Source organism: Miscanthus floridulus, chromosome 18, assembly GCF_019320115.1.
Source record: "Miscanthus floridulus cultivar M001 chromosome 18, ASM1932011v1, whole genome shotgun sequence".
Lineage (NCBI taxonomy): Eukaryota > Viridiplantae > Streptophyta > Magnoliopsida > Poales > Poaceae > Miscanthus > Miscanthus floridulus.
In genome coordinates, this window is record NC_089597.1 from 64,853,751 (window position 1) to 64,865,604 (window position 11,854).

Below are 11,854 nucleotides of genomic sequence, written 5' to 3' on the forward strand. Positions count from 1 at the left end.
TATCGGAGAGTCGCCACTCCCCACTAGTCCTCGTTGGGGCACCCATGCAAGGGTGTAGCTCCCCCTTGAACTGCGCATGGATCAAGTGCTCTCTATGGGTTGATTCTTCGACACTCCATCGCGGTGAATCACCCACAACCGCTCACAACATGAGTTGGGTCACCCACAAGCTCCGCCGGGTGATCACCAAGCTCCCAATCACCACCAAGCCATCTAGGTGATGGCGATCACCAAGAGTAACAAGCACGAACTCTCACTTGACCACGCAAAGCCTAATGAGAACGGTGGATGCACACTTTGCTACTCTTGATTCACTAATGAGGCTACTCTCTTGGATTCTCAAATCTCAATCACCTCACTAGGACCTTGCTCTTCTTGGCACTCACAAACATGTTTCTTAGCTGTTGGAATGAGCAAAAGTGACTCCACACACAAGTGGAGCTTCTATTTATAAGGTAGCCTAAAAAACAAACCGTTACGTGCCTCTACGGGGTGACCGGATGCTCCGGTCATGTTGACCGGACGCTCCGGTCAGTTCAACCCGCACACTAGTGATTAAGTGTTGACCGGACACTGGCAGGGTCCAATCACCACTGATCGGGCACGTCCGGTCTCATTTAACCCTCACTGGAACCTTACTGTAATTGATCAGACACTAAACCCCTAGGGTCCAGTCAGTACTGACCGGACGCATCCGGTCGTAGATATTCTCTTCTGGAACCTTACTGGAGTCGACCGAACGCTGGACCTCAGTGTTCAGTCACTCGACCACTCAGCGTCTGGTCGTGCCAGACACAATCTCCTTGGTCAAATGAACTGACCAGACCCTGCAGCCAGAGTCCGGTCGCACCGGAGCTAGCGTCCGGTCAGCATTTGACCCTCCATTCACTTCCAACTCTCGATCATATGTGAATGAAGTTTGCTCCAAAGGATCTTAGGTATATGTAGGAGCTACCTAGTGCTAGTTATGACAAGTGTGCACCACACCTAACTCACTAGACTCATCTAGGTCAAGCTACCCATCCATACCCCCCTTAATAGTACGGCCAAAGGAAAAACAAAGTCCTAAACTACTCTAAGTGTCTCTCCAACTCCAATCGACACTTAGAACTAGTCATTCTTAACCTTGTCGTCCATCCTTTGAAAACCAAAATGATTTCCATCTTAGGGGCATGACCACCTTGATTGCCCAATCGATCTCCATTACCATGACCTAACTTAATTGCCTCTACAAAACATACGTTAGTCATAGTAATCTTGTATTGTCATTAATCACCAAAACCCAATTAGGGGCCTAGATGCTTTCAATCTCCCCCTTTTTGGTGATCCCAGTTAGGTGCCTAGATGCTTTCAGTTTCCATCAAATCTTTGCTTTCGTGACCAATTTTGTGACATTGTTCCCGTTTTGTCCTCTAATTCGGAGCCAATTTTTAAAACTGGTCTAGTTTTTGCATATGAACTCGGATTTCGACGTTCCATATATCAAAATCGATCAGAATTTTTTTTGGATCTGTCCATCCCCCACGTTGTTGGGGTTGGGAAATTTTAATTTGGTCAAAAATTGGTCACAAGATCCTCTTTTCATGGTCATAAGCTTTTTGTCGATTTTGAGCATGTCTTCTAAAATTTCCACAGGCCACGCCTTTCACTTGTTTAAGCTCATATTTTCTGTGGTTACTTCTTGTGTGCTCCTAAGTGAAGGAAAAATATCAAAAAAATAAAAAGAAAAAGTTGAAATTTCCCAAAAAAACAACGATAGCCCAAAAAATAGAAAAAAGAGAGGGGCAAAAGAGGAACAATATCTAGAGGAGCACATAAAGAAGGTCAAAGTGAGTTGTGTTAGCGTGTGCTGTCTGGTTTCTTATTTGTGTTGCTGTTGCCATCCACCATACTTGTTTTTCACACCCCTGTCACCTTGCTGTCCACCATACTTGTTTGTTATACACCTAGTACTTGGAATATTTTAGACTAGCAACGAGAACAAGTACTTTGGACTGTAATTCAGCATTACTTTCTATTACTGACTTGTGTGCCAGATATACATATTATTCTTTGTGTGCCTTCGAAGCTCCACAAACTCTTCAGATCAGTACAGAAAAATAGCCTTGCAATCTCGGTACCACTGCCTCACAGGTATCATGAACCAGCCACCGTTTGTACCGCCCACTGCTTGCGTTGGTAAGAACTTTGTAAGAGCTTAGCAAGGCGCTTCCACTTGCTATGAAAAGTGACACCATGGCAACCACGTAGTCATTTGATAGGGATAATACTTTTGTGTTGTCCTTTGCTGTCTTCTAACAATGATAGGTTGTTCGTATCCACCGACTTATGATGGTATAGGTGCTGATGAGTACATGGAGTGGGAAATTGCCATAGATAATATATTTGCTACTCGCTTTATGTGTCCAAGGAGGAAGATAAAAAATGCAGCTAGTGTTTAGCGACATTCTACTTTATCTTGGTGGAAGTCTTTAGATTCTTCTGATAAACCTCAAACTTGGAATGATATGAAACTCCGTATGTGAGAAACCTTTGTTAATCCACCTCCTGTTTTGACTTCATATGCTGAGGTGCACCATATAGAGGAAGAGTCTGTTGTTATTCTTGTTGCTATGACTAACCTTCTGCAGGATAATATCCATAAGTGATAGCATGACATGGAAGAAAATGAGGAGCTCACAACCTCATATGCAAATTTAGAACCATCACTTCTCAATGCACCTATTACTCCTGCTGAGAACACAGGTAATGCTCATGGTGCTACACTCACGGAAGGTGAGAAATGTTTTAATGTACTAAAATTTTCCACAAACCATGCTATCATAGAGCAATTGTTAGTGGAACCCTCTTTTGATTTATCTCTATCCCATGATAATCTGCTTCGAAGTTCCTTGTGATAAAGATGAATTGGTTGATGATGCTTCAATTTTACATGTTTTGGAACCAGTCACTTATGCTGAAAATAAACATGTTATTTATATTGCTAATAAAACTGATGAGTTCAAACAGTTGTCTTCTTTACATACTTTGAGTTACATTGAATTTGATGTTTTGTGTAACCTAGATTGTTTGGAGGAGAGCCTTTTTAAATATGCTGATTTGCCTTGGTTTTCTAAACACACATATCATGTTATTGACAAATATAACAATAAGGGACAATATATGATACATCGAGTATACATTCGTAGTAATATGAATTTTCCTTTTGTTGTACAAGGTTATGATCGTTTAGAGGGCAGCCATAATAATACAAACATTTTCTCATGTTCCTCAAAGAAACAAGTTCACTTCCAAGAAGGGGAGCATTGTTGGTGGCTACCTATGTCTGCCAGACCATCTATTCCTGCATTGTCTTTGGTTAGTTCTAATCTTTTGTAGGATAGTGTTGACATACATCATGTGCAATCGGATCATGGAGTTTACATGCTTGCTGAAATTTCTTGGAAACATGGTCACGTTCCTTCTCACACTTATTTTAGTTCCCTTTGTCTTCGCAACCCTATTCTCCTATATGTTGTGCATGATTAGTTTTAAGCACAATCGACGCTGAGGACGGCTTTTTGTCAAGAAGGGGAGGATGATGAGGACATGACACCCATGCATATGACCATGTTTGGCACATGGTATGGAGGGATAGGAGGTCAGCAAGGGTGTCCGAGTCTAGAAGGAGGCCCAAGGCTAATTCGGCTCGAGTCCCCGAGGTGGAGGCCCAAGTTCGAGTCTGCCTCGGCCTCCAGGACCAGTCTGCCTTAAACAGGTTACCCAGGATGCATCCACACTACATTTTCAATGATCCACATATGGTTGGAAAGATAATTTGATAAGGAAGCCAATCCAAGTAGTCTCACATCAAAAGGCCTTCAGAATCAACGGGAATCGTCGAAACAAGTCAGCGTCTAGAATCTGCCAGCGTGCTGCGACACCGTCTTTTGGTCCGTTGGACCATGTATCGTGTTTGGGTCCATTAGGGGGCATGTCCAGGGTAGGCAACAACCATAAGACCTTTATAATCATACGCCACCGCCGTCATTAGGTTTTGGGTTTTGCTTAGATTAATCTGTCAAGAACAGTTTCGCCTAGCCCATCGGAGCCAGCCTCCTCCCCACGCAAGCGGAATGTCACCCAGTTGGACAAGGGATCGGGAGGACCCTGCCCCAACCGAGGGGTCAGCCATGGCAACTGTTGGCATTGGCCCGACGGGGGCCGACGGCACCCCCTCCGTCACCGCTGCTCCCTTAGGAGTGGACCCTCCGATGGCCGAGGAGGCTGGCAACTCGGGCTCTGAAGTCTGAGCCATCGCTACTTCTGCAGGGGACGCCTCGGTCGCGCCTCCTCTCGTCTACCCCACCTCGGGCGTGTCGACCAGTGCAGGTGCCAATTCCACAAGCGCTTCCCCCGGCACAATCGGCGCCTCTGCCTCCCTCGCTTCCTTAGGTCGCGTCGTGTCTGCCTCGGTGCCATCATGGCGCGCCCCTGGCACCACACCAGCCAGCTCCTGGGGGGTGGCCGCCACGCCAGGATCTTCTGTGGTGCCAATGTTAGGGGTCTACGGGGGCCGATCCTGCGGAAAGCACCAACGTCACACAATGAAATCCGAGAACACAATAAAATGATGAAGAAGTCATTAACTCACCTCGACGCCATTACCCGAGGTCATTTTGGGGGCTGGCCACTCGACTCTAATGACACCACCTCGACGATTGGTCGCTTCGATCCCCCGATAGGGTCGGTCGGAGTAGGGTGGACTTGCTCCACCAACCTCAGGGGCGTGTCCTCCCCCACCGATCATGGAGGAGTGTCCTCCTCGGTTCGCGCCGGGGCATGCTACGGAATCGGGGTCAAGTTGACCTGCCCCGCGTTGGCCTGCTCATCCTCGAGCACCAGCATGCCCCATGGAATGTTGGGGTCCTCCTCTTCCTCCTCGTCGTCGTCGCTCTCCTCTGAGCCTTGCCGACGCCTTCCATGCTAGAGCTTCGCTCGCTCCTTCCTCGCCTTCTTCCGATCCTTCTTCACCTTCACCGCCTTAGCCACGGCACGGTTCGTGGCCCTCCATGCCACGTCCTCTGGTAGTGGTAGGTCAGAATCACGGGCGATGAGGCCGGGCTGCAAATCCCGACGGTTAGAATTTGAGAATAGAGGAGGGTCGGCCAAGAAAAGAAACTCAAAGAAAGCTTACCAGTTCGACGAAGCCCGCGTACGACCGCATCGCGGGATGCCCTAGGACCGGGTACACCGGGGCAAGATCCACCGACGGATCTGTTGGGAACTCCATCGCCTCCTTGAGGCGTTGTGCCATTTCGCCGACACTGACGGCCTCACCGGCAACCATCACCGTCCCTTCGGGCATGGAATCCGGCGTCAGCTTATACATCGAAAGCACATGCGACATCAGTTGCGCTAGTCTCCTAACATGGTATGCTCCGATGACGCCTGTCCCACAAAGGCCACGATGCTTTAGAGTCATGATGGCCTTGAGCAGGTCGCCGAGCCTCTTCTGCTCCTTCTCGATGGGCCCGTATCTACATGCCCCTGGTACCTCCTCGATCAGGCGGTCGGTGAAGATAGGTAGGGGGGCGGCGGCGTCGTTCTTCAGGTAGAACCAGAGCTTATGCCACCCCTTGTTGGACTTCAATAAAGGGATGGACATATACTCTGACGCCCGGCTGCCCCGTAGACAGATGCTCACGCACCCCATCGGCACCACCAGGTCTGACTTCTTCTTCTCCTTCTTCTACAGCTCAACGGCGAAGAAGTACTTCCATAGCTCAAAGTGGGGCTCGATCCCTAGATACCCCTCGCACAGCACAACGAAGGCCAAGATGTGCTGAATCCCATTGGGATTCAGATGCTGCAGCTCTAGCCCTTAGTAGTGCAACAGCCTTAGAGGAATGTAGCCGTCGGGCGGCGATGACACATCCTCGCCACCAGGTGCGATCCACTCATTCGCCATGGTCCTTGCACAGAGAAGGCCCTTCTTAACTAGGCCCTCCATGCATGCGCGGAGAATGTTGGAGTGAGGCCACTGCTCCATCGAGGAACGAGGAGGGCAATGCAGAAGACCCGGCAGTGGCGTAAGGCTGGAGAGCAAGAACTTCGCCAGTGGCAGAGTGGAAACAAGGAAACAAAGGCTGGGACTCGAGAGCGAAGGGCAGAAATATTGGAAGGGAAAAGGATGTGGCTACGCGTACGAAGGCTGGGGAGAAACCGCTTCATTTATAAGGTAAGGGCGGAACAGGCAAGGGGCGAACCGTCTGCCTAAATTAACGCACCACACTCCCCACCAGATCCGTTTCCTTCAAGGCTTGAGCCCTCATTATTTCTCACAGCATCAGTCACCTCACCACCTCGAGAGACGAGCGCACGCCTATCCCAATCTTCCCCGTGAAGGATCCGTCGAGCGACGATTTGACTTCAAAGGCCACGGGCCACCGTAGATAAGAGGGATACAGAGCTGAAAATGTTCCTACGACCCATTTACGCCCAGGAGGTCAAAGGCTAGCCCACTAGTGGGTTCACAGCCACTCTAGGGTACCTTAGAGTGAGGGGAGGTTAAGGACGGGCCCACTAGCGGCCAGTACCCAAAGCGCATGAAGCGCCACGTGTGTCCTGACCCTCATTTCGAGTCTTGGATGATGCAAGGTCCATGGTTTTTCCCCGAAAGAAAGGCATCAAGCCCTCAGACTGGTCGAATAGATCTGAGAACTATATGAACTAGCCACCAAGAATCTGGAGTCAGTCATAGCTAACCTCAAACCACCCCCCGTGAAGGGGATGCCGGGGCTCCACTCGAACAAGCCCGTTAACAACTCACCGAGCACCGTGCTACGTCCAGCGAGCAAAGCACGGCTTGGCTCAGCCCCTTCGTTCCAGCGAATGAACGCATGAGTTATGACGATCACAAGACGAACCGACCCCTGACTAGACCCCTGCTACGCACGGGGGCTTGGGGGCTCAGCATCTCAAGGAGACCGAACACACGATCGCAGACAAATGGCGAGTGTCATACGTAGCTTGCCATCCTGCAAAATGACAATAACAAATAATACGCCCATGCACCCTCAGGCAACGGATCGCAAAAAGCCTTTGGAGGAGTGTCTCACTCCTCCAAAGGCTCGGGGGCTACACCCACCAGGTGCGCTCGTGCGCACCCGGTGGAAAACGAGTTACTGGCGCGTCTCCCCTCCAAGGCCTGGGCACCCGTGTCCACTTTGCCAGTCTCCCACATAGAGGCTTGGTATCTAAATCCTACTCGATTACCCTACGCGGTATAACGAACTGAGGGAAAAAAACACCGAAGTTCCAATAACGACCCACCCCCATGGCACATGGCCACAGGAGCAACAAATCGTGAAAAAGCCTTTGCAGGAGTGTCTCACTCCTCCAAAGGCTCGGGGGCAACTATCGGATATCTATACCTGGGTATCCGAGCCAAAGGATTAAAGAGCATCATGACGCCTCATCCGATGGTTAAAGACACAACTACAGCCTCGTCTAACTCCGAGGGCGAGGTTTCTGTCTCGTCCGACCCCTAGGCGCTGAGCCACGCATCGTCCAACACCGAGGAGGAGGTTTCCGCATTGTCCGACCCCTAGGGGCCGGGACATGTCTCGTCCGGTCCCACGGGAGGGCTCCGCATCATCTGACCCCCAGGGGCCGTGACAGGCCGGGACACGCCTCGTCCGGTCCCACGGGAAGGGTCTCGCCTCGTCGGACCCCCGGGGGTCGGATTCCGTCTCGCCCGGCTCCCCGGGAGAGATTTCTGCCTCACCCAATCTTTTGGGATCGGATCTACTACCGGACCAAAGCAGTGGTTCCAGGGTAGGGCTCGAACCGCTTCAACCACTACGGCATGGAAGCGCACGCCCGGGAGCACGTCTTGGGCGTGTCCCGATACGACTAGGGGTCGCAATGGGCCATGCTGGGAAACTCACATTGCCCATCGCGTCAACAGGGCAACACTATGCTGCCAACTCCCTGCCTGACCACCTTCCAACGTCATGTCAACCGGCGTCAGTTGACTGCCACTGTACCGCTAGCCCCCTGTGTGACTTCTATCAAGGGACCCTCTGACCATTCCGTCTGCTCGGACGGGACGAGAGACAAGAATGGCGCACGGCGCCCGCACGTAAGCTGCAGCGGCCAACAGGACCCCCGGTACAACGCTGCTGCCTCCACGATCTATAGGGTTAGCAGGACCCACGCAAAGAGGAGGACGACACATCACTGGGAGCCTTATTTTCTCTTTCCTTTTTTCCCTCTTCCCTTCGGCTATAACCCCTGCTTTCCCTTGGCCTATAAAAGGAAAAGCAGGGCGTCCCACTAAGAGATCGACTCATCGCACATTGACTGATCGCACATCGACTCATCGGTTCAGCACACCGCATCACACCAGAGACTTGGGAGCTACCTCCCTCTCTCACCAGTTTATAACCTCACACTATAAACTCAGTTCTAGTAACACGAGCAGCTCAAAACTAGACGTAAGGACATTCGGCCTGAACCAGTATAATCATTGTGTCCTCTTAGCACACCACCCGGGTCAGACGCACAATATACAAATTTACTAGCCGGTGTTTACTCGAAACACCGACACCCAGTTTTCTGCTTTGGGCAAGTAACAATCAATCAATCATGCTTTAGCAAAGATGTGGCATTGCTAATTCCTCAAATTTAAGTTCCAAAAGAACTAGAAGGACAGATTAACAAATACAATCAAAGTCTATTGGCTCATGTCCACAGATTCTATTATTGGTTAACAATGCAGATTTGGTGTCCTTGGGTGTGGGCATCCTTGTTAGCTAAAATATAATGTTGTGATGTTTCAAAGATTAGATCATGTATGTAGTACATATAAAGTTAAGTATAGTTGCAACGATTCAGTTTGGAATTCATCCTAGATGTCAAAGAAGCAAAGTAGACAAGCAGTCAACCTGACACTATTCATCATATGCTGACAGTGACACTTGTCTTTTGGTTTTTTAATCTCAGCGTCAAAGGTGAATTGTAAACTGAATTGTTATGGCTACACATAACTTTTGTGATGACTTTTTGAAACATTGTAACATGATATTTTAGCTAAAGAGGACCCTCACACCCCAGGATGCCAAAACATTGGTTTAATGGTAAATATAATTCCTGAAAAGATCATATTACTGATTCTCTACTATTATCGTTTGGTCAGAGCTATGCATACAAGTGGTGGCGGCCAGGTGGCAAATTGTTTATCAAGATTGCTAGAGCAGTTAAATTTACTCCAATTATCTTCTGGGGTAGATTTGGGTAACTTCATCCCTCTTAGCATTCTGTTCTTTTCCTTCCAGACTTCTGTTCAATACATTTTTTTGAAACATTGTTTTCTGGGATTAGAGAATTTTTCATGGTCTACTGGCATTTCAATGCAGCACACCATTCCCCTTCCCAAGACCCATGCATGTGGTCGTGGGTAAACCTATTGAAGTCAATAAGAATCCCCAGCCCACGATTGATGAGGTAGCTTTCTGGACTTGATCAAAACCACTTTTTTGAGAGAAACATTTTGTAGGCTCATATTGTTCTCATGCTGCACCATTCTTGGATTGGGTCCAAAGTTCAAACATAGACAAACTTAATTAAAAGTATATCCATGAATTTGAGGTATTGAAGGAAATAATACTCTTGTGCTTGCACAAGAATGCCAATATGTTTCCTATCTTATTGTAATGAAAAGCTTGCTTTGATATTATTGACCTGTTCAAGTTTCTGAAAATGAGCACAAAAAAGGAGTGAACACTCTAATTATACTCAGTGCCTGGGTTATATGGAAACATAGGAATGCTTGTGTGTTTGAGGGGACTTCTCCTTCGGTTGACACGATTTTGTGTGAGCTGAAGGATGAGCACAGTCTATGTTGCATGGCCAGTGCGAAGAAACTGCATGGGCTAGGTCTTACGTTTGCAACCTAGGACAGTTGGGCTAGGTCGATTCATGTTTGTTTGCTAGTTGCTATGTGTAAGAATATTGAGTCTGTGTAATAGCCTCACTCATATTTGGTCCCCATATGAGTGAGGATCCTGTTGAGGACCACCTCATTTCTCTAATACAATGAAACGCAGCTCTCCTGCAGTTTCAAAAAAAAAAGTTTCTGAACTCTTGTTCCTGGTGCTGACAGATTAATGAAGTGCATGAACAGTTCATCATTGCCCTGCGGGACCTGTTTGAGAAGTATAAGGGGAAAGCTGGATATCCTGGCCTTCATCTAAGAGTCCTATGACATTCCAGCACCAGACTCAGTTAGGATTCAGCAATAACAGGGCTCTATTGCTCCTCCCTCAACTGAAGTGTCAAACTGCACTTTGCAGGCGCTCTGGCGGTAGTTGTGACATTGTGGTTATGATAATAAGGCTCCAGCTCCGATGTCAAACATGCACGAGTTGCTCACGAGTCACAGAGCCTTAAGTTGCTTGCTTAACTTTTTTTTTACTGTTGCTTGCTTAACTTTGGTGGCTGAAATGGATATGCAAATATAGGTAATGTAAATACTGGTTATGCGATGTTGCATTTGAGAATATGAACATTGGTGAGATATAAGCTCCTGTACTTGCAGCTGTGTCATCAGTGTCTGAATCACTAGGAAGTTGCTGATATTGGGCTGCTGCCTATGTACCTGCAACGGTGTCATTGTCTGAAGAACTTTCAGATATATTAGAACCCCTACAAGCCCATTTGGTTTATTATATTTTTGTCCCTTTTTCTGGGTTTCTTGTCACCTGGGCATATATTTGACAGGTTGAAACTGTCCTATTCCGTCTAGTGATGGCCCTTTCCAACAACTTAACTGTGCTCCCCGTAACGATGAAAAATAAAAATGGATATTAAATTATCCAACATTCGTATCTACTAAAACTTGTAATATGGATATTCGGATTCGTAACCATTTCTAACGTGGATACTGAATGCATGTATCAGAATTCGTTTTTAAGTATTTTTCTCTATCCGATCTCAAGTTTGTATTGGACAAAAACGAATATTCGACATTTATCTGTATCCACGAAGAACAAGATACAATGAATTTATTTAAAAGTTCTCTCCATAACTAGCGATTAATTATTTAATTTTAGTATTACTAATGATGTATTGAAACTATTTATTAGTATATCTACAAATAACTTTTAGTATTAATTTATGATACATGCAGATTAAATTAATTTTAGTTAATTTCTAATTTAGTCTAAACTTAATATGTTGTAAAATATTTTATACTTTAATTTATTTATTTACTAATGTAAATTGTTTTATATAATTTATAGTTCCATGATAATATTATATAAATAATAATTGATTAATTGATATATTTAATTATTAAATATTTATTGATAACTATTATTTTTATGAGATATCCTTGTCTATGTGATATACCCACGTACTTTAATATCTACTTGTGTAATATTTTATAACTTTTTTCACAAACGCACAAATTTGCCCCTATTTTATTAAGATGAAAGATGTTTTAAGATTACAACCAGAACACGCAGGGCTGGACAAATTTGCCCCTATTTCATTAAGAGGAAAGGTGTTTCAATATTATGGCCAGAGCACGCAGGCTGGCTAGGATGGCGCAGTTCGGTGTGCGAGTGTCAACCCGAACGGAACTCCTAATCAGCTGCAACACTCACAAAACACTTAGTTCTATTACATGTCTGACTATGTAGCGACGGTGTAGCTGCAGCTGCTCAGACAACCGGCGTACTCTCAAGTGTCGCTTGGCACCGTCTCGGGGCGACGACAACGATGAGGAAAAGTTCACGCATGGCCACGCGCTTTGAGGCGGATAGATGCGCCCTGAAAGCTTCCTCAAAGATCTTGAAGACTGACACGT